We start from the raw sequence: 20,016 nt of genomic DNA, 5'->3' as shown, positions 1-20,016 counted from the left end.
TAACTACATGATTAGATTCCCTAAGTTTAATTTAGCAAGATTACACCTGTATCAAGGCATAAGCGCCAGGATAAACCCTAAGTGCGGTCTTGCAAAACAATCAAGGATGATACATTTATAAGTCAAAGTGTTGAATAGGACAAGCATGAATGCTTACAACACTATAGACAAACAAAAGTATACCCACAAGCAGAAATCAAGAAAATATGTCCCATGCCCCCAGTCTTCTAGTCAATGACATCCTTGAAAGACTATTAGGGAGGGAACACATGGCAAAGAAATCATCATAGACAGCACACAAAGTAGATAAAGATCAGCATAGCTCATTCGTTTAAGTTTTAAAGTGCGTGTGTGTAAGTCACTTGGCCATTTCTTCAAGACTTGATTCTGATAGTGAGATATCGCGACATCGGAGACCGTAGGTAAACTATCTGTAAAGTGTTAAAAAACACTTGATGTCAAAGTGGGGGAAGTGTTGAGAAACACTATTTTGTGAGTTGTCAAAGAAACCCTAATGCACAAGAATACCTCAATAGGCTAAGTAGCTATGCCCCCAAGATGAGGACAAGAAAAAATTCCAAGCTAGGAAATGTGTAGCGAAGTGGATGATTGAGATTGATAGACATAGGTGCAAGGGTTTCAAGTAGCGCCTGTTTCCAAGTTTTCACCACTTGACAGATTATTTCAGGACTTTTTTCAATTTTTTTTTGGTGATACATAAAAGCACCTATTGCTAGGTTTTCACTAAGATGATCATTTTTTCATGACATTTTTTTGATTTTTAGGATTTTTTCAGCATCATATATGATTTTTTTTTGAAAATTTTTTAGAGGGTTTTAGAGATCACTAGTTCTCAAGCAAGATCACATCATTTTCTCCCAATGTCTAGCAATGTATAGGACACGATGGAGAAACAAGCCGATAGATAAGAAAAGATGCACGAAAAAGGAGCGTGAAGCAAGTGAAAGTGATCCTCAAGGACTAACTCCTCAAGAGTACCCAAGCTAGAGAAAGAGGTGAAATAGTCATATGAAGCATGTTTTGGGTAAGCAATGGAAGTAATGAGAAAGATAGCATGTAGGATAAGCGGTGAAGCCAACAAGTTAGATAGCATGAACTGTGTAGTCCAAAAGAGTAGACATGTCAAGAGACCTATAAGAACCATGATTTATTTTATTGTGATCAAGATCAAGGGTTCAACTAGATAGTATAGCAATGGGATAGAGCAATAAGAATAAAGCTCAAGATAGAGGCTATGAGTGAATGGGAGAGCACAATAGAAAATCTAGTGGATAAGATAGCCAATATGCAAAGATAGCTCAACATTGTCCAGCTCAAAGAGAGGAGAAGGGATAGATGGATGATGGAAGAATTACGCATGATGCCTATTTACTAGGTTTTCAACATGGTACTTATCCAAGGTGCCACAAGAAGTAGTTTTCACCATAGGATGGATTTATTTCTCTTTACTTTTGCTACCAAGGTGCCACAAGAAGTGGTTTTCACCAAGGCACATTTTCATTTTTTTTGTTTTTTTTTTTTTGAATTTTTTTTTTTTCTTTTTTTGAATTTTTAGAAAGAGCTCAAGATTTTTGAATTTAGATAGTGCTCCTATAGGAAAGATAAGCCATGATAAGCCAAGACCATAGAAAGGTATGCTCAAAGATGTTGATAGGCTGATGAAAGAGAAATGGTAGTAGGAAGAATATATTGAGGATAAGAGTTCATGTATAGAAAGTTAGTGTAAGCTTTAGAGGATTTCATGAGGGTAGTTGAAATATTGGACAAGATCAACGTTGACACACACCTTGAAGGGTATTGGAATGGTGGAGGAATCATGGATGAAATAGCTTGAGATTTAGATGTATGAGGTGGTAGAAAAGATTTGGAAAAAAGTGGAGTGGAAGGCTTTGAAATATTTTTAGGAAGGTTTTTGGAAGAAGATGGAATAGAAGCCTTTGGAAGCTTGAATGTCAACTTTGAAGTATTTTCAATATTCAAGTCTTCTAAAAGAGACTTGGGAATCCATATAGCTTTAGATTTTCCTTTGGATACTTCAAAACACATTTCTTCAATAATGGGTTTAGGAACCCATATTTTCTTTGATTTAGCTTTTTTAATAGTGGACCTTTGCGGTCTCTTTTGTGCATTCTCCTTCTTAGAATTCACATGTCGATTAGATGGGACATAGTGATCTTTCTTTTTCAATGGATTCTTATGTTTATTCTCACTTCCAAAGGACTTGGGATTTGTGGATGAATAAGGCTGATATGACTGGTTTAGGTGGATAGATGGGTGAAAAGTCATCAAAGATGAGTGTCTTTGTTGATCTTGAGGTAATATAGAAGAGCTAGGGAATGAGCTATGAGTAAATGTAGGAGATGGAGGAACATAGGGCCCCAATATGGATGGAAGGTTTGAAGGCTTTAGCTTTGATGGATAAGGACCAAGGATAGACTTAGGAGATGCAAAGGGATAGTGGGAAGGGATATCAACATCTTTAGAATGAGAAACATGGTCAAAGCCATCAATAGACTCATAAGTACCTTTGATAGGAACAACATTTTTAATAGAAGAACTTGAAGCTTGAGCACAATTTTGAAGTGGATATGGAGAAGTAGAACATGAGGGGATGCTTTGATCTTGACAAGTAGCTTTGGATAGCATATGAAGAGAACTTTTCTCATAATTTTAAGTAAGCTCAAGGGAGATAATGGAAGTGGTATCTTCATCATACTTAGGAGGTGGACAAGTTATAGGATATGGAGGGGAAAAATCTTGAAAGAGATGAAAGGGTGCTTGATCTTGATATTTCTTGACATTTATAGCTTTTTCTTTTTTAGAGTCCTCTTGACATGGAGCCACTTCTAAGGACAAGGGAGAATGAAGAGTGAATGGAGTAGTGCTTGGATTAGGCATAGTAGTGCATGAAGGTTGAGGATGTTTAAGATTAGTAGCATGGAAAAGGTTTGTAGCCAAGTGAAGGTTAGCTTGAGTTTCTTTTGGAGGTAGCCCTTGAGGATACATGTAGCCAATGTGGAAAGCATTAGGTTCTTTATTTGATGGAGGCATGTTGGAAAGATTTGAAGTTTTGGGAGATGCACGAGTGTTGGAAGAAGTGGAAGATGTAATAGAGCTGCTACTAGACATAGGTTCATTAATGTAATCTTGCTCAAGAAAAGTATCCTCATCGCATGAATCATTAGAGGTATCAATAATTCCATTATCAATAAGATCTTGGATTTTATGTTTTAGTTCAATGCAATCTGAAGTACTATGCTCATTATGTTGATGATAAGCACAATAGATATCCAAGAATGGGTTTCCATATGAGCTAGACTTAGGTAACATGATGATCTTATTGCCAAGAAGTTTTTGCAAAGTGTCATCATAAGAATCTTCCAAGGGAGCAAAAGTTCTATCAAAATTATGTCTAGATTCCTTTTGTTGTTTCTCAAGTGAATGGTATGTATCCATATATTCATCATTATCTTGGTCAAAGATAGGTCCATCATGAAATTTTAGCATAGGCTCAAAGGTGGTATCACTTGCTTGTTCTCTAAAGAGGTCTTTAGATCTAGAAGATGAAGTCATTTGATGTCTTGAAGTAGAGCATGTAGACCTAGAAGAAGAGGATGACCTCAAAGAAGGTGACTCACATGCATGTAAAGACCTTAAGGAAGATTCATGTAAGCATGCAATCTTCTCCTCTAACCTTTTCTCAAGTTTAGACTTCATTTCTGTCATGCGCTTAGAGAGATGAAGGTAAGAAAGATCATTTGTCTCTTCTAGTTCTTTGTATTGCGCATATAGATCTTGAAACTCTTTAGTGACATGGAGGATATCATGATCATCTAGATTTGGTTGAGGTTTGGTAGCACAAGGTTTAGATCCCATAGTTTTAGATGCAAAGCCAAGCATAAAAGAGCCTAGAAGATAACTTGATGTTGAAACTATAGGAGGTAGAGTGTTCACTTGTCAAGATAGTAGAGAGAGATTAAAGTGAATTGTCAAACAATATGTCCAAGAAACTTAGGACATGAATGACTCAAGTCAATAGCTAGGCAAGATGCCCAAATAGCCAAATAGATAGAGCAAGCAGGGTGACAAGTGAACAACTCTCCAACCCAAGAGTGTAGTCAAGAAATCAAGGAAACCATTTCAGCAAAAGGATAACTAGCAAGAAAACATAGACCATGAAGACAAAAAGACCAAGAGCACTAAGACCAAAGAGCCACTTCAAGCATGTTCAAAAACTAGAGACATAGCAAATCAAAGTCAAATGATGAGACTCCCCTTAGCAAGCAACACAAGAAAATGTTTGCATTTGATGTTTTGACTTGGTTGACAAAGTTTGACAATAGTTGATAGCATAGCAAGTTTGATGTTCAAAAGCAATTTCTTTCCAAACAAGATAGTGACACATGGAGTAGTCTTCAAACAATCAAGCAAGGGACAAAGCAACCTTGCATGATACAAGCATATGTGAGGTCTTAAAAGAAAGCCGTATAACTATCATCATGTGTATGTTCCAAAGATTTCCACAGGTATACCACATTTGAGAACACATCAAGCAATATCTACCTAAAGGACATGGTTCATTACTCAACAACTTGGCCCACGCTTCATGCTCCTTCACCTCACACCAAGTGGTTGCCCACAAGAGATATTGGCTTTGTCATAGAAGTGCCATAAGCATAACCAAGGGAACACATATGGTGAGTGTAAATCTTGGGGTGATCCGGGTAGTCCACTAGGATCAATCCTTGCACCAAGAAGTTGAGCGGCTAAAAAAGGTAGTTACTAACTTAGGATGTTTAGATAGAGCTTCCGTTCATAGTGTTCCTCTTGCTCCCAATTACGGGACACCTCATCTTGCGATGAGTAACCGATCTCGCGACCACAAGAGTACCTTAAGCATTCTTGCCTAGTGATCTCCCTATGGTCGAAATCCCATAAGCGATCACACTAGGCGAAGAAAAACACTATGTCTACCAAGGTTTTGTGTCCTTGATAGCCTTGAGTTTATAGTGGGTTGGAAGAGCCAGGTAATCTGCTTGTCCCCACTTGGGTCGTTCCTCTCAGGTTGTCCGAGAGCAGGCCCTCTAAAGGATTCTAACTACACAAAGTGGATCAAATTTTGGAAGTCAAGATTTTTGGTTCACCACAAGGGTGAAGAGCATACTCTCCTATTCCAATCATTTTCTCCCAAACACGCCAAGAAGATTCAGTTACCCCTTGCTTTTGAAACCAAATGGCAAGTCAAGATTTCTGATTCACCACAAGGGTGAAGAGCATACTCTCCTATTACCAAAAGACTCCAATCACAAGTTTTATGTGCCTATGAAAAATGAACAATTAGTCAATGCCACACATGAAAATAAAAAAGTAAGAAATTTTGGGTTTTTATGCTTTGGGCAGCCCTGCAAAAAATCGTTAGTAGCCCTTGTGCATTTGAAGCTTTGACATGCGTTCTTTTTATGCAATGTTTCAATTTTTTTCACAAGGATGGCAACCTGAAATCACAACTTGTTAGCAACAAAAGTTAGTGTGAAATAACATAAAAATCTGCAATAAAAAGTGGTGAGTTGCTTCAAAAATCTAATTTATCCTCCAACCAAGTATATGCAAAGAAAGTGCAAGTTAATCACAAATGCTTTCATTTTTACTCTTTGGTTTTGACCTAGTCAACAAGATTGGACTTTTTTGCTATGATTTCGTATCCAAAAATGAAAATGAAAAAAAGAGATCCCTGTTAAAAATTAGAGAGCTTTCCAAAAATGCAAGAAATTTTAAAAAATCTCTTCATTTGCTCCCTAGAGATTGATTTTGTCAAACCAGGCCAAATTTATCAAATCGAATTTTTTATCCTTAATACGATCTCAAAATTCAAAACACAAAGAAAGAACCCCCATTAGAATTCAAAAAAATTTCTCAAAATGTAAGTTTTTCTAAAAAATGCGCTGATTTGCGATCAAAAATGACTTTTTATGAAAAATAAAGAAAAAATCATAACTTCCGAAAATTAGGTCAAAATGCTCTGAAAATTGGACTGAGACATTTTGGGCATATACCCAACCTGTAAACAAAATTTCAGAACCAAAATCTAAGCGGTTTAAAAGATATGATCAAATCTTTAAACCAACTAAGTTTTTGGCCTTCAAACCAATTTACTTATGGGTTGGCCTTAAAACCAAAGTGATAATTCTACAAAAGCATTTGATTAGATCCAATATGCTGCTGCAAAAAACCAGAGATAAAAAATGAAAGCAAATGGAGTTAGAACTTGATTCAGGCCCCACGGTGGGTGCCAAAAAATGTACACTCGAAAGTGTCACACTCTAAACCATTCTATCCAAACAATTCCATGAGTTGGAATGCTTAGGATGCCAGCTTAGAGCTCCCTATCCATGGAGTGCAAGAGAGTGTATTTCAAGTTCAAGGGCTCTCAGATGAGCCTTAGAGATACTCTTCTTGCTAGTAAACCATGCAATGGGAGGTTCCAAAGACAAGATGCAAGAATGCAAATGTCCCAAGGAGTTCCTCAAGAATGCAATGCAAATGAAAATTAGACTAGGATGATAATGCAAAATGCAGCTATGTTAAAACATGTATGAGAGTGTTGCAATCCAACTATTAGACTATATGATTTAAGCTACATGTAAAAATGAAAGCTAAGCTAAGATGCTATGGTATGAGAGAATGCAGACAAGAAATAGAAGTTCTCCACAAAGCTCCAAAGAAACCTGTTAGAAAACCTGCAGCATAACAATATTCAAAATGAGGATGATTGAAGGGGAAAGCTCTCTCCCTTTTAAAGATGTATGGATGGTAGAGATCAAGATGAAGATGGTGGATGATCAACGGTGGAATTTGAAAAGAGTTGTGATCCATGTGCACACACAAATCAACCAATAGAATATAAGTTGACTTGTCATATAAGACAAAAGTCACAAAGCCTTTTCTTTTAATTGCAAAATAGAAAAAGGACTTTATGTGTGCACTTTAAGTGGGTTAGAAGAATGGGGTCTTTTATTTAATTAAAAGGGGACATGTTCTTTTAATCAAATAATGAACTTAGGATAGCATAGTCAAACTATAGGTTATAATCAAATAAATTGATTATTAGCAAATTGGCTTAGGTAAGTGATTAAATTAATTTAGCCAAAATGTTGAAAAGGGGGCTAATAGTCTAGATGATCATTTTTAGGTGATTACACATATAGATCTTGAAACTCTTTAGTGACACGGAGGATATCATGATCATCTAGATTTGGTTGAAGTTTGGTAGCACAAGGTTTAGATCCCATATTTTTAGATGCAAAGCCAAGCATAAAAGAGCCTAGAAGATAACTTGATGTTGAAACTATAGGAGGTAGAGTGTTTACTTGCCAAGATAGTAGAGAGCGATTAAAGTGACTTGTCAAACAATATGTCCAAGAAACTTACAACATAAATGACTCAAGTCAATAGCTAGGCAAGATGCCCAAATAGCCAAATAGATAGAGCAAGTAGGGTGACAAGTGAACAACTTTCCCAACCCAAGAGTGTAGTCAAGAAATCAAGGTAACCATTTCATCAAAAGGATGACTAGCAAGCATGCATAGACCATGAAGATAGAAAGACCAAGAGCACCAAGACCAAAGAGTCACTTTAAGCATGTTCAAGAACTAGAGACATAGAAAATCAAAGTCAAATGATGAGACTCCCCTTAGGAAGCAACACAAGAAAAATGTTAAGACTTGATGCTTTGACTTGGTTGAAAAAGTTTAACAATAATTGATAGCATAGCAAGTTTGATGTTCAAAAATAATTTCTTTCCAAGCAAGATAGTGACACATGAAGTAGTCTTCAAACAATCAAGCAAGGGACAAAGCAACCTTGCATGATACAAGCATATGTGAGGTCTTAAAAGAAAGTCATATAACTATCATCATGTGTATGTTCCAAAGATTTCCATAGGTCTAGCACATTCGAGAACACATCAAGTAATATCTACCTAAAGGACATGGTTCATTACTCAACAACTTGGCTCATGCTTGATGCTCCTTCGCCTCACACCAAGTGGTTTCTCACAAGAGATATTGGCTTTGTCATGGAAGTGCCATAAGCACAACCAAGGGAACACATATGGTGAGTGTAAATCTTAGGGTGATCCGGGTAGTCCACTAGGATCAATCCTTGCACCAAGAAGTTGAGTGGCTAAAAAGGGTAGTTACTAACTTAGGATTTTTAGATAGGACTTTCGTTCATAGTGTTCCTCTTGCTCCAAATTACGGGACACCTCACCTTGCGATGAGTAACCGATCTCACGATCACAAGAGTACCTTAAGCATTCTTACCTAGTGATCTCCCTATGGTCAAAATCCCATAAGCGATCACACTAGGTGAAGATAAACACTATGTCTACCAAGGTTTTGTGTCCTTGATAGCCTTGAGTTTATAGTGGGTTGGAAGAGCCGGGTAATCTACTTGTCCCCACTTGGGTCGTTCCTCTCAGGTTGTCCGAGAGCAGGCCCTCTAAAGGATTCTAAACTACACAAAGAGTGGATCAACTTTTGGAAGTCAAAATTTTTGATTCACCACAAGGGTGAAGAGCATACTCTCCTATTTCAATAATTTTCTCCCAAACATGCCAAGAAGATTCAGTTACCCCTTGCTTTTGAAACCAAATGGCAAGTCAAGATTTCTGATTCACCACAAGGGTGAAGAGCATACTCTCCTATTACCAAAAGACTCCAATCACAAGTTTTATGTGCCTATGAAAAATGAACAATTAGCCAATGCCACACATGAAAAAAAGAAAGAAAGAAATTTTAGGTTTTTATGCTTTGGGCAGCCTTGCAAACAATGTTAGTAGCCCTTGCGCATTTGAAGCTTTGACATGCGTTCTTTTTATGCAATGTTTCAATTTTTTTTTCATAACGATGGCAACCTGTAATCACAACTTGTTAGAACCAAAAGTTAGTGTCAAATAACATAAAAATATATAATAAAAAGTGGTTATTTGCCTCAAAAATTAAATTTATCTTCCAACCAAGTGCATGCAAAGAAAGTGCAAGTTAATCACAAATGCTCTCATTTTTACTCTTTGATTTTGACCTAGTCAACAAGATTGGACTTTTTTACTATGATTTTGTATCCAAAAATGAAAATGAAAAGAAGAGATCCCTATTAAAAATCAGAGAGCTTTTCAAAAATGCAAGAAATTTTAAAAAATATCTTCATTTGCGCTCTAGAGATCAATTTTGTCAAAACAGGCCAAATTTATCAAATCGAGTTTTTGATCTTTAATACGACCTCAAAATTCAAAACACAAAGAAAGAACCCCCATTAGAATTGAAAACCCTTTCTGAATATGTAATTTTTTAAAAAAATATTTCTGATTTGCAATCAGAAACGGCTTTTTATAAAAAATAAAGAAAAACTCATAACTCCTGAAAATCATATCAAGATGCTCTGAAAATCGGACTAAGAATTTTTAAGCATATACCCGACTTGTAAAAAAAAATTTAAAACCAAACTTCAAGCGGTTTAAAAGATATGATCAAATCTTTAAACCAACTAAGTTTTTGGCCTTCAAACCAATTTACTTATGGGTTGGCCTTAAAACCAAAGTGATAATTCTACAAAAGAATTTGATTAGATCCAATATGCTACTGTAAAAAACTAGAGATAAAAAATAAAAGCAAATGGAGCTAGAAACTTGATTCAAGCCCCACGGTGGGCACCAAAAATGTACACTCGAAAGTGTCCCACTCTAAACCCTTCTATCCAAATGATTCCATGAGTTTGGAATGCTTGGATGCCGGCTTAGAGCTCCCTATCCACGGAGTGCAAGAGAGTATATTTCAAGAATAAGAAGGCTCTCAGATGAGCCTTAGAGATACTCTTCTTGCTAGTAAACCATGCAATGAGAGGTTCCAAAGACAAGATGCAAGAGTGCAAATGTCTCAAGGAGTTCCTCAAGAATGCAATGCAACTAAAGATTAAAGTAGAATGAATATGAAAAGTGCAGCTATTCTAAGCATGGATGAGAGTGTTACAATCCAAATATTAAGCTATGTTAGATAGATTATTGCAATATAGAAGCTAAACTAACATGCAACATGAATCTAAGCTAAAATGCTATGGTATGAGAGAATGTAGACAAGAAATAGAAGTTCTCCACAAAGCTCCAAAGAAACCTGTTAGAAAACCTACAGCATAACAATATTCAAAATGAGGATGGATGCTTTGAGGGGAAAGCTCTCTCCCTTTTAAAGATGTACGGACGGTGGAGATCAAGATGAAGATGGTGGATGATCAACGATTGAATTCAAAAATAGGAGTGATCCATGTGCACACACAAGTCAACCAATAGAATATAAGTTGACTTGTCACATAAGACAAAAGTCACAAAGCCTTTTCTTTTAATTGCAAAATAGAAAAAGGACTTTATGTGTGCACTTTAAGTGGGTTAGAAGAATGGGGTCTTTTATTTAATTAAAAGGGGACATGTTCTTTTAATCAAATAATGAACTTAAGATAGCATAGTCAAACTATAGGTTATAATCAAATAAATTGATTATTAGAAATTTGGCTTAGGTAAGTGATTAAATTAATTTAGCCAAAATGTTGAAAAGGGGTCTAATAGTCTAGATGACCATTTTTAGGTGATTACACTACCTATGCTTCCTCTGACAACTAGATGATTTGCATTATTGTAGGTCATGATTCCTCCTACTACGTGGCTATCTTCTATTACCTACATGATCAGGTTATTCCTAAAACCCTCATGTGCAACCAAAAATGTCAACTACTCCACAATGCTTCACATTACACTTTGGTATTTGGAGACTTGTATAGAAAAAGTCTAGACAGAACATTGCTTAGGTTTTTAGAGCTTGAAGAGTCCGGAAAGCCGCTCTCTAAAGTCCACGATGAAATTTGTGGGGCACATTCTAATAGCCTTACACTTGCTTAGAAATTGCTTAGGGTGGGTTATTATTGGCCAACTATGCAAGCTAATGCTGTCTATTATGCCAAGTCTTATCATAAATGTTAACTTCATGGCAACTCAATTCATGCTCCTAGACATGAGTTGATTCCCTCTATGACATATCAGCCATTTCAACAATGGGCCTTTGAATAAGGAGGAAAAATTCATGTAAGTTCATCTAGTGGTCACAAATTCATCATCATAGCCACTGAGTATTTTTAAAAATGGGTGGAAGTTGTGTCACTATCTACTACTATAGAAAAACATGCAGCCCTTTTTATACTAAACCACATCATTTTTCATTATGATATTGCTTCCTCTATTGTTACTAATAATGGAGGTCAATTCAAAAACAAGGACCTCAAACAACTATGCAAGAAATTTTGAATCAAACAACATTGGTCCTATATCTACTACCCTCAAGGAAACAACCAACTTGAGGCCTCCAACAAAACATTGCAAAAAATCTTACACCAAACAATTTATAAGTCTAGGAAAGATTGATACATGTAGATCAATCTGGCACTTTAGGGCTATAGAACTACCATTCATACTCCTACAAGGGCCACACTCTTTTTACTAATCTATGGCTCTAAGGTCATCCTCCCATTAGAAGTTGAGATACTGTCCTTGCACATTTCCTTACATGAGTTTGATGAGGCTAATTATTGCCTCTATTTTATGATAGTTTTAAACACTCTATTTTACTTCCACCAAGACATTTATGAACTTATGTTTACTTGAATTGATGATTAACCTATGGGTAGATAGTATGTTATATTTATCCAATATTATATATATAATGTAATATTTCATATAACCATCAGAATGTGTGTTCTAATATTTGAATTTAATTTGATAATGCATATTGGCAAATATCTTTGCATAATAACTAACCTTTTAGCAAATGAAGTTGAAGATGGTTGAAAGTATGCAAAGGGAAACATTGAAGATAGCCAACAACATTCAAGGAGAAAAGATGTTAAGGTTTAGCCATAGACAAAAGAGTCAGAATGGTACCAAGGGACATGACTGTTAATATGGAGGAGCTATGAAGAACTGTTATATTTCTCAACATTTAGTATTGTGTCAAAGCGGTTGTCTAGACTTTATTATTCATTCTGTGAGCTGTTATCTTTTCTTTATTTTCCTTTGGCAGATTTGAAGTTAGTTTGTTTTGCTTTTATGTTTCAGAATAAGCGTTGATCTTCTATTTATAGGGATCAGACCAATAGTGTTAAAAAGTTAAAAGAAAGTTTATGACAAGAAATTGTTGACTCTTGTAGTGAGCTATTTTTATAGTTTCATGTATTGTTCTCATGTAATCAATATCTAGAACATAATGAAATAGCTCCTGATTTACATTTTGTGTTAGTAGATTAGCATAAGCCAACCAAGGGGGCCCAATTAGGAGGTGGATTAGATTAGAGTAGTATAGATTTATTTTCAAGCATCTTTAGTATTGTAGGTAGAAGTTATAAGTTCCTTCTTGTAGCATCATACTTTGTGAGTGTTCCTACAGCATTTGTAAGAATAGTTATAGTAGATGAACTGAGTTGGAATATATCTTAGTATTTAATTGTATTTTTAGTATTCATTTTAGTAAAGAGTTTAGTGTGTTAGTTTCCTGTAGCACTAGTGCAGGTTCTTTCCTTGCATTTTGCTTTCCTACAGCATAAGAATAATGACTCATTAAGAAACTTAGTACACATACTGTGTCAACGATTTCAACTATACATACCTAGGTTGAAAAAATTAAATGCACCTCATGGTGGGGAAAAATAATCCTTAGATTGAATACACTATTCCTAAGTATGGCCTTTGACATGATTATTATACACCTATTTGAGATAGACCATTTTTAGCACTGTTGCTAGCAACGGTGTCAAGCTAGAAGTATTCTTGAGTCATAGTTCTTAGTTAAGTTTTTTTAGAAATTTGTAGTCTTAAAGCTTTCTTCACTAGTGTGAAGAATTTAATTGCATGCATCAAAGAGGAAGATGACAAGATGAATATGGTAGATTTCTTCCAAGGGAGTCTATTAATTTAAACAAAGAAATTGAAGAAGAAGAAGTTGAGTTTCCTTTTGAAGATGCAAGCCCTATTTTTCCTACAAAATCATCCTCAAGAGTAAAACCTATAGATATGAGTGGTCTTCAACCTTTTGCTAAAATTTTGGCTAGTTTCCTTGATAATACTGCTCTAAATCAACTATTTGTTAATAATCTAGTACCTAATGTTCCTTTTTAGCAACAACCTCATAATCTAATACCTCTAGTAATGGCACAACCTTCCTTTCCATTTACTCTTCCAAGCCTCATAAATACTAATAATCTCAAGAATATACCCAAAACTGCTCTTCCAAAGTTCTATGGCCTTGCAACTGAAGACCCCAATACTTTCTTGTTTGAATTTGACATACTCTGTCATAGTTTTGACTACAACATTGATGCCCATAAGCTCAAATTATTTCTAGCAACATTGAAAGTGTCAAGTTTACGATGGTTCATGGGCTTACAAGCCAATGCAATAGAAACTTGGCATGAAATGCAAACTCTATTTCTAGATAAATATAAAGAGTATTGCAAAGTATCTGGTTCAAGAGAGGATGCTATCTTTAGGATATCACAAAAGGAGGAAGAAATATTGGAAGACTATGTTTCACATTTCTTGTATACATTGTAGAAGAACCCTTAGCATGTGTTGTCTAAGGATTCTCAAAAGATAATCTTTTTGAGAGGTGTGAATGATAATTGTCTAGAAGAACTAGACCTGATGGCTGCTAGTGATGTATATCAATCTTCTCGAGATGACCTCAAGAAAATCTATCAAAACTATTCAAGGTCAACTATGAAGAAAGGCTGAGGACCTCATTCCATAATCACTAAAGGAATCAATTAGGGTATTTCAAAGCTTGAGATATCTAACCTATTGTCAGATTTCAAGTAGAACATCATAAATGACGTTGCTACATATCTTGACATAATGACTACAAAGAAGAACCATGTAGAAGATGAATTACAACTAGTTGAATACTACCCTCATTGTTGGAAACAAAAGAAGGATTGCCAATACAAACTAGTTGCCAGCATGGAGAACCAACATCTTCCAGCTGAGTGTTAGAGTAATGATTTGTTCTAACTTATTAATTAAATCACTTTGATTTAATTAATTAAGTTGCCTATTACTCTAGTTTTCTTAAGCTATCTTGTAGGTGCATATAATTAATATTTTATTAATTATATTGTGCAACCCTAGCTTTTTTAGGCTTTAGTTTCTCTTTTCGGGTTTCGTGATTCCTTTATAAGGATTCACCTCTTTGTATTTTATTCATTCACTTATTGGATTATATGAGATATTGCTCTTTGCATGTCCATAAGATGGATCTGGCTTTTTGGCCTCCTTGATTTTTCCTTGCCTCTGTTCTTTGCTTCATCCATGTGACAGGTTTATGCATGCAAGTGTTCTTGGGAGATTGGTTTTTCACCTAATCTAACATGGTATCAGAGCAAGCTTGCTGCTCGCTGTTCGTGGTTTGTTGAAGCATTTCAGAAGTTGCATTTTTCAGAGGGTTTCAATTTTTAGAGTTATTTTGTATTGGATTTAGAGGGGTCATTTTTTTCGGTGCAATTTGAGCCCAAATGGACCTCACCGTTGGATTCATAGCACCCAAAAACCCCTGTTTCCATATAAAATTTGTCCAATTTGGACACAGTTGAAATTTGATGCAAAAATTTGTTACCAGATTTGGGCACGCTTTCCGAAGAAAAGATTTTTTTTTTTATTAAAAAAATAAATCATAAAATCAAAAGGCTTTATTAAAAAAAGGCTCATGAGTTTTTATTAAAAAAAGCGTTTGCTTTTTTTGCAAAAATTCTTCAAGTTTTTTATTTTTTGTTTAAAAAAAAACATTTTCAAAATCTTCCAAAAAAGGACGCTGCATCAGCAAAGTATGATAGAGAAGTGACATCAGCAAGGTACTGAAGCAGGTCTGACAGCCGCAGGTTCTGACGTCATCCATCTTTGGGCTGAAATTTGACGACTTTCAAATCATCATTTCTATAATTTGTTTTGTTTTAAAAGCTGTTTGTGGTTTTTTGGCCATATCTTTGTCATACGGAGGTATTTTTTGATGAATCTTATATCGTCAGAAAGCTCTTTCCAAGTCCGTCATGATGGTGCTAGTTATTTGGACTTTTGATATAGTTTGGTTGCCTATTTTGGCAGTCAAATTTGGATGTTCTATTTTGCACTCTGGGAGGCGTATCTTGAGCTTTCGATCTCCGATTTTGGACTTCTTTATATCATTGGAAAGCTCTTTCTATGCTCTTTCTAGTGATGCTGGTTGTTGTTCCAGATTCTATTCCAGGAACATCCTATTCATTCTTTTGCATTTTAGCATTCTGGTGGATATCCTATTTGTTTCAGGTCCGGGGATCGATTTTGTTGCTTTAGTTGCTTCGTTTTGGGCTCTACCTTCTGTTGTTTTAGCCTTATGTCTTTTTTGATCATTGTTGATATTCATTGTAAGCATTTTTATACAACGCACTGAGATAAAGTGCCACTCTTGCATTTCGGGATCCTTTTCATCATTGTGATTCGTTGTACTCGCACTATTATATAAAGTGCCATGGGGGGGATAGTTGTTTGCCACTTATAAGCCCTCTTTCTCTAATTCCTCATGTAGTGTCGATGACACGTGCCTTTATTTGTGTTTGTACCTCGCTCTCGATGTGTTTGGCTCCTGTGTTGTAGGAGATTTTTGGCCCATCTTTTCAGCTGCCTGTCACCTCACCTGCCTTAAGGGGAGGTTATATTGCTGTTCTATGCTTCTTTGGTTGATGGTTCATGCCTTCTATTTCCATGGAGGTTCCTTTGGTTGATGGTTCGTGCCTTCTATTTCCATGGAGGTTCTACAAATCAGCATTTTGACAGAGTTTTGCGGTTCTTCATGCTTCAATGATTCTCTTCTTATCTCTTTGTTCCTTCTTCTGGAACATTCTTTGCTATCTCTTTTTGGAGTAGGGTTTTTCCCATGTGGTTTTCTCTATTTCTCCTCTTTATAGAAATTTTGTTGTGATTGGGTACCTGATCTGGCCTTATTGCCGAGACCCAATTCTCTTTCATAGTTGTGCTAGGTTAGCTTCCTCCCAAGCTTCGCTTAAGGGGGGGTGTTAGAGTAATGATTTGTTCTAACTTATTAATTAAATCACTTTGATTTAATTAATTAAGTTTCCTATTACTGTAGTTTTCTTAAGCTATCTTGTAGGTGCATATAATTAATATTTTATTAATTATATTGTGCAACCCTAGCTTTTTTAGGCTTTAGTTTCCCTTTTCGGGTTTCGTGATTCCTTTATAAGGATTCACCTCTTTGTATTTTATTCATTCACATATTGGATTATATGAGATATTGCTCTTTGCATGTCCATAAGATGGATCTGGCTTTTTGGCCTCCTTGATTTTTCCTTGCCTCTGTTCTTTGCTTCATCCATGTGACAGGTTTATGCATGCAAGTGTTCTTGGGAGATTGGTTTTTCACCTAATCTAACACTGAGTACATCAAGATAGATGGAGATGATGAGCAAGTATTCTTTGTTGCTCAATACCAACTTTGGGCCCAATGTCAAAGTATGCCTCAGGACCCTTTGCAAAATTCAAATTTATATGGTAATCAATGGAAAAACTATAATTCCCAAGGCCCCCCATAATATAATCAACCTAACTAAAGTAATGCTTGGCAAAATAATATGCAATAGCCCCAATGGCCTTAGAACTCCCAACTATCCTAGCCTATCCAATAGAATAACCAATGGCAAAACCAGTAGAACCAATGGAAAAACCAATAGAACCAATGGCAACCATCCCAAGGGAATTTGTAGTCTACAAACCAATGGAGAGGACCTCAATAGTTGGCTTAAAAAAAAATAGTGCTCCATAATTACTACCCCCAACTCAACAACCTACATTAATGCCACCACCTATGAATATTGGACCTCAAAAGGAAACATAGTTACCTACACAACCTCAGCCAAATCCAAATAGACAGTAGCTGCAACAACCCATGTGTATTGTTGATGCTTAGTAATATCCTACTTATGCTCTAAATGTTAAAAATATACATCTAAGATCTTGTACAACTTTACCAGTGCCTAAACTGTCTCTTATAACTGAACTACTAGATACTCCTACAACATTAGAACCCCTAGTCTCTAAAGAGGTTGACCCAACCAATATCACTATCTCAACCCAAGCTCAGTCAACGATGGAACCTCCTTTTCCAGAGAAGCTTGTACAAAGTAAACCTGTATAAATAGAGGAACAATCTTTTGATATTGTTGATCAGTTGAACTGTATGCATGTCCAAATACCCCTATTCCAAGCTATCAAAGATGTTCCTATCTATGGAAAACCCATTAGAGAAGCTCGCCTGAAGAAGACTATGAGAAAGAAAAAGGACCTAGCTATAGTCCATGTTGTGGGATAATTGTTTGACATTATGTTAGGAAAATTGGTCATTCCAAAATATTCTAATCTAGGTAGTCCAGTTGTGAATGTGAGTATAAATGGTCAGTTTGTTAAAAATGCTTTAACAGATCTTAGTGTTGATATAAATGTTATAACCAAGGATACTATGAAGAAGTTGAAAATAAAAGGATTAAGGGCTACTCCAAAAATTCTACAACTTGTAGATAGTTCTACTGTCACTCTTGATGGGATGATAGAAAACATAGTTGTAACCTTAGACTCTCTAAAGTATCCTGTAGATTTCATGATTCTATCTCTAAAAGTTAATTTATCTAGTTATCTTGTCATCCTAGGATGACCATGGTTAGCTATAGCTGATGCAAATATAAGTTGTAGATCAAGAAATATGACCATATCAAATGGTCAAACAACAAAGAAATTTTATTTGTATCCTCCAACACAACCATTACTAGATTTAAGCACATCTGTTTGGCCAGATTTAGGGAATGGAGAAGAAGAATTGAACTCTATAGCACAACTTATGATGTTACATAGAAAATCCTTTCTAAAGCTACAAGAAGAGGATTCAATACCTCAAAGTATTCTTACTAACAATTGTGTGGTAGAAAAGATGTATCTAAAAGTTACATGTTAGAATTAACCACATATGAGGAATGTGATGAGAATTGTACTTTTCTCGAAGAACTAGACATTCTTCATCAACTTTTACCATGTGAATTAGATACAGGTCCAATTTTTGAAGTTTCTATGATAGAATCTACCACTACTGTTGAGCTGTCCAAAGGGCATAATCTTCATGTTAACCCCAAATTATCATGCACACAAATGGAACAATTAACAAAGCTACTTCAAAAGCATGAAAATGATTTTTCATGGGACTATGGTGATATGAAAGGGTTGAGTCCTACATTATGCACTCATAGAATATACATCAATGAAGGGTGTCTACCACTCTGTCAACCCTAGAGAAGGATAAATCAGTTAAAACTAAATTGCAAAAATTACTTGATGTTGGTTTTATTTATCCTATATATAATAGTAGATGGGTGTCAACCCTAGTCATGGTGCTTAAAAAGGGAGCGAAATGGTGGATTTGTGTAGATTACAGAGAATTGAACAAGGCCACTAAAAAGGATCACTTCCCTTTACCATTCATAGATCAAGTTCTAGACACTCTAGCTCGAAAGAAGTATTTCTCTGTCCTAGCTAGGTATAGTGGTTATAATCAAATCAGTATTGCTCATGAAAACCAAGATAAAACCACATTCGCATGCCCATGGAGTACTTTTGCATACTCCATTTTTTCATTTGGTCTATTTAATGCTCCTACAACATTTCAATCAGCTGGTATTAGCATCTTTGCTGATATATCACATGATTGTATGGAAATATATATGGACAACTTCATAGCATTTGGAGTCACCTTTGAGTAAGCAATGATAAATCTTGGAAAAGTTCTAATAAGTTCTCAAGAACATAATTTGTCATTTTAGTGAAAAATGTTTCATGCTCATGCAAGAAGGTGTGGTACTTGGTCATTTCATATTAGCTGTAAGAATACAAGTGGATCCAACTAAGATAGAGATAATTCAAACATTGCCCATACCCTTAAAACCAAAAGATGTAAGATCTTTTCTAGGTCATGCTAGATATTATAAACATTTCATAAAAGACTTCAGCAAAATAGCTAGTCCCTTGTATACATTACTAACTAAAGAAGCTAAATTCCTTTGGACATCAAAATGCAATGAAGCCTTCATGTAGCTTAAGAAACTTCTCACTACAACCCTATTTTTACAAGGCCTTGATTGGACTTTTCCTTTTCACATATATACAGATGCTTTTGATTATACCATAAGTGTAGTCCTAGGACAACAATCTCAACATCTTAAATATTAGCAAGAGCCTTCATGGACCAGAATTAAACTACACAGTGACCAAAAAAGAACTACTAGTAGTAGTTTATGCTTTGAACAAATTCAAGAATTTTGTAACTAGTTATCCCATATTTGTTCATACTGATCATGCAACAATTAAATATTTCATGAACAAACCTGTTATAACAAACCAGTTAGCAAGATGGTTACTATTATTGCAAGAATTTGATATCACCATCGTTGATAAGCTTGGAAAAGCCAATGTGGTAGTTAATTATTTATCAAGAATCCACCATGATGAGAATGACACTACTTTGGTAGATGATGCATTTCCAGATGAGCATTTATTTCATATTACTATTCAAACTCCATGGTATGCAAACATTGCTAACTATATTGTAGCTAATAAAATGCCAAAATATTTATCTTAAAAGGAAAAGAAGTTTCTTGTAGAGAAAAGTTTCTATTTCTCTTTGATTGATAATATCTTATTTTACACTAGACTTGATCAAGTTATGAGAAGATGTGTGAGAGAGGATGAGACATATGACATTCTACATGTATGTCATAATGAACCATGTGGAGAGCACTTTATAGCAAAAAGAATAACCTTGAAAATTTTAACAACTGGTTACTATTGGTGTACACTTCACAAAGATGCAACCAACT

Source organism: Cupressus sempervirens, chromosome 6 (genome assembly GCF_028749045.1).
Source record: "Cupressus sempervirens isolate cs-2001-9-10 chromosome 6, ASM2874904v1, whole genome shotgun sequence".
NCBI classification, from domain to species: domain Eukaryota; kingdom Viridiplantae; phylum Streptophyta; class Pinopsida; order Cupressales; family Cupressaceae; genus Cupressus; species Cupressus sempervirens.
This window is presented reverse-complemented; position numbering follows the sequence as displayed.